The following is a 4,103-nucleotide window of genomic DNA, read 5'->3' on the forward strand; positions in this document are numbered from 1 at the left end:
CGGAGCTGGGTTGGTTCGGGGGACTCCGGGGGCAGCCGACGGGTACAGGCAGGCCAAGCTGTTAGATTTCAGTGGTTTTGGTTAGGTTTGGGTCTGAAAGCAGGAAGCTGCTAAGACACCTAAGGTCTTCCCAAGCACATACACTCACATTCAAGCACCATACATTCAAGAGAACTTCTCCTAAATTCTCTTCACACCAACTCTCTAGATTATGCCCTGTTGTTCCAAAACACCTCTACTCCCTGGGACTTATTTTCTCAACTGGGAAATCATCACTTAAAAAAGTGTGATTATTCCTTGTTTGGACCCAACTTTAATCACTTTAATTGGAACTTTTTGTTTCAAACAAAAACTGTGGTCAAAACATAAACACCACCTGTAGAAGTCCTGACTGTTTGACTGCCTGAATCCAGTCCACCAGTGCTCTGTGGGTTACAGCATCAGTGATGTTTGTTGATAATCCATCCATCCATCCATTTTCATCCGCTTATCCGTTACCGGGTCGCGGAGGCAGCAGTCGCCACCCAAATCACATTGCACCGTACCAACCCCCCAAACCTTCCTGCAGGTGGTGAGTCCACTGGAAGGTACCAACTGCCCTAACTGGGATTCAAACTTGCCCAGGAGGTGAACCCTGGGGTTCCACACCAATGACAGAGACATTGCCTCTGGGCCAAAGCACCACAGTTGTTTATTATCCAGGACTAAAATCAATCTGGTATCAATGTATTCAAATACTCCTCATTTGGACCAACTACTATTCTTAGGACGTACAAGCAACTGTTTTTAAAGTTTTAGACTTTTACACTGTTCTATTTATTATGATGGACATACAGTACATGCGTGTGAACTACTGTATAGAGACAACGACTCTGGTGCTGAGTCAGTACAGCACAGTGGTTCCCATACTGTTACCTTTTTACTCTTTCTGCAGTCATCTTTGACTAGGATTAGCATTCAAGATCCTCAATAGCTTTTTGTTCTCATATAATAGAGTGAATTAAATTATACTGAATTATTTACACCGCTGTTTCTGAGTCAGCACATCTTATCCGCTGTCTTCTATTCTTTACCTGACTGCTACAGAGGGACACGAAAGAGCACCTCCTGATGAAAACCAACTTCTCCTAACTTGAGCACAAACGAGCTAAAACTGCAAAGTGCCTGTTTGCTCCAAGAGCCTGGGGAAAAGAGGGGGCAGAATGCAGGAGGATCCATGGACACTAATCTCAGTCAGAGGGAGATATACAGGGAGTGCAGAATTATTAGGCAAGTTGTATTTTTGAGGATTAATTGCATTATTGAACAACAACCATGTTCTTAATGAACCCAAAAGACTCATTAATATCAAAGCTGAATATTTCTGGTTGCCAGCCTTTTATGCCTTGCCTTCAAGGATTGTTCAGGACTGGAGTCTGCTTCCAAAGTGAGTAAGGCTGGATGACACTTAAACTAAATGTGGCTAAAAAATAAGACAAAAATGATTCTTTTCTTTTTCTTTCTTCAGCTTCTGACCATCATTGGACCTTTTCTGGAGAGAAGACAGATCAGACAAATCTTCAGCCCTAATCTCGTTTTACTTCAGCAATATTTTAGAGAAGAGCTGGAGAAGTGTAAAACTCTGTTTAAAAGCTGGACTCACCAGGTATGTCATTTGATAGTTTTACATTAATCCTAATCTCTCTTTAAGACAAATGACCAAAAAAGAAAAAAATGAATTTCTTCCTCTCCTTTTTTGTTTCTGGTTTACAGGTAGAAAGTGGAGGAATTAAGAATATGGCTCACACTTCTGGAGCTCTAAAGTGGACAAAAATGCTTAGAAAACGTATTCAGACCCCTTGGGAAAAAATAAAACAATTTTTTGAGATGTAAGTAAAAACACTTGATTAATAGCATTGGATTATGACGTAATGGTAGGTTTTCAAGAGATGAACTTAAAGAAACAAAGGACATGGCTGAAAAATACGTGAGGATGGTGCAGATTACATGAAAGCAAGACAATGATACAGTACAGTGCATATATTGGCTAAGGTTGTGGGTAGACTACATCAAGCAAAACATCTTTAGGCAGATAGCATAGATAGCAGGTGAAGAAAAACCTAGAGAGGTGGTATAAAGAAATGAAATTAGATTCTGAGCAAGCAAGAAAAAAAATCCATGCATTAGGATAAAAATGAGCGAGAAAACAATAATGCAACAAGTGGAGAAGTAGACATGGTCAAATGCCAGTCAACGATTGAAACTGTGGACACTGAAAGAGGTAAAAGGAGGTAGGTTGGAGAGGGTGGAGACAAGTGTCAGATGTGATGCGTGGATGCGGGATAGTGGCGTGATTGATAGAAAAGGTTTACTAGACAATTGTGACACCAGCTGTGATGGTTGGATGATACGTTTTGTAGACATTTGGACTGTTTTAATGACAGGAAACAGAGCTGGAGGTAGAATATGCTGCAATTTCTTTAGAGAGTGACAGTGATGGAGGTTATAAAATTAGCCTGTCAGAGAGAAAGTTCAGAAAAAAAAGTTAGATAGCCCATGTGAAGATGGTTTGGATGTGTGCTGGGGACTGACAGGGCACGTGTTAAACAAAGGATGTGGAATTCATCTGTAAAGATTTACTGGAGTCAAGGCTTGATGGTTAGTTTTAGCCGAAGAACACATGAATAGGATGAGGTGAAATCAGATGATTTGAACACTGACCCTTAAGGGAGAAGTGGGAAAAGAAAGAATTGGACAATTGCCTATTTAGAAAAGAGTCCTGAAGGGCTTTTTCATCAGTCGCTCTCCACTCTCATGGATAGGTGTTGCAGTGGCTCTGTGTATGCGCGCGCACACACATTCTATTATCTGCTTCTTTAAAGAGACATTGACTCTGCCCCCATCTATGGCTTTAAGACAAGCACAACGGACAGAGCGAGGCAGTTGTGAATTCATCCCCATGGTCAGTGTAAATGTGTCTCTCTGAGGCTTTCTGCCTAGTTACACTGCTGCAGTCATGTAATGGGCAGCTTTTTAAAAAGCAATTGGGATGGAATTACTGCTTTCAACACACAAAGAAACATCTCGTTGCCAGGAAACATTTGAGCACATTTTGACCCTGCCTATTCACTTTGTTGCCTGTTGCTTGGACTGCTGCTGAGTGTACCACCACCCTGACAATCACAAGCAGAGCAATAATGAATAATGATGAAATTAGAATATCATTATGCAGATGCAATTCATACCATCTGTTTGTGCATTATCTCTTCAATTCAGGGATATTGTTACAGCAGACTGTGCTGCTTTGCAAACCTCCTCATGTGCATGTGTGTGCGTACGTGTGTGTGAGATTTGCTCTCAATGTCACACACCAGTGTGAGACACCGTTTGTCACCTTTATCACACTCTGAAGGAGCAACACTATGCATGTGCAGTACATAAAAACACACACACACACACAGTGTGAGCAGTGTGCTGGGACAATTGAACAATACACTGTGGTTGGTGGTGGTGTACATCACTCACCTTCCCTTTCTTTTTTCCCCAGTGTGTTTTATATTTATTATGTCCTTCCCTTTCCCATGGAACTTATGGCATATTCATCAGTACTGTGACCTCTCGTCCAATTAGGGTTCTAGTTCTAACAAAACTGAAGAATACTCTTCACTCTCAGATACAATGACCCAGATGACAGAGAACCTACATATACATTTAAGGAAGGAAGGAAAGTGAACTACTTGTTACTGTGACACAGCACACCACTGCACACAACAAAATGTGACCTCTGCTTTTAACCCATGGACGGTGCCATGCTCAGAGCACCCTCAGTGGTAACTTGGCAGCTAGTGGACACAAGTCCTTAACCACTTAGCCACCACTGTCCCCCTAACTAAACACCTGAGATGTCTCTGACATCAAAAATACAAGGTGGTGGGAAGATACATCACGACAAAACACGCACCACAATACAGCAGTGATTATCAACTGGCAACCTGTAGACCAAATCTGACCCGCCAAAACATTCAATCCAGCCCAAATTGTGAGGATCAAAGAGAAAATACCACACTATTAAAGGCTAAAAATGGCTTCAGTTTTATGATTAAAAAAAAAAAATATATATATAT

General features: G+C 41.3%; 1 long non-coding RNA gene across 1 annotated transcript; it reads left to right on the forward strand.

Moving 5' to 3' along the window:
* Window positions 1–1,371: 1,371 nt before the first annotated feature.
* LOC103398997 (uncharacterized) lies at window positions 1,372–2,697 on the forward strand. The gene is made up of 3 exons (XR_523566.3): window positions 1,372–1,426; window positions 1,508–1,645; window positions 1,753–2,697. It is a non-coding gene; the product is annotated as an uncharacterized LOC103398997 (long non-coding RNA).
* Window positions 2,698–4,103: the final 1,406 nt, after the last annotated feature.

The sequence above is a fragment of the Cynoglossus semilaevis genome, unplaced genomic scaffold (genome assembly GCF_000523025.1).
Source record: "Cynoglossus semilaevis isolate Cse_v1.0 unplaced genomic scaffold, Cse_v1.0 scaffold3231, whole genome shotgun sequence".
Classification (NCBI taxonomy): Eukaryota; Metazoa; Chordata; class Actinopteri; order Pleuronectiformes; family Cynoglossidae; genus Cynoglossus; species Cynoglossus semilaevis.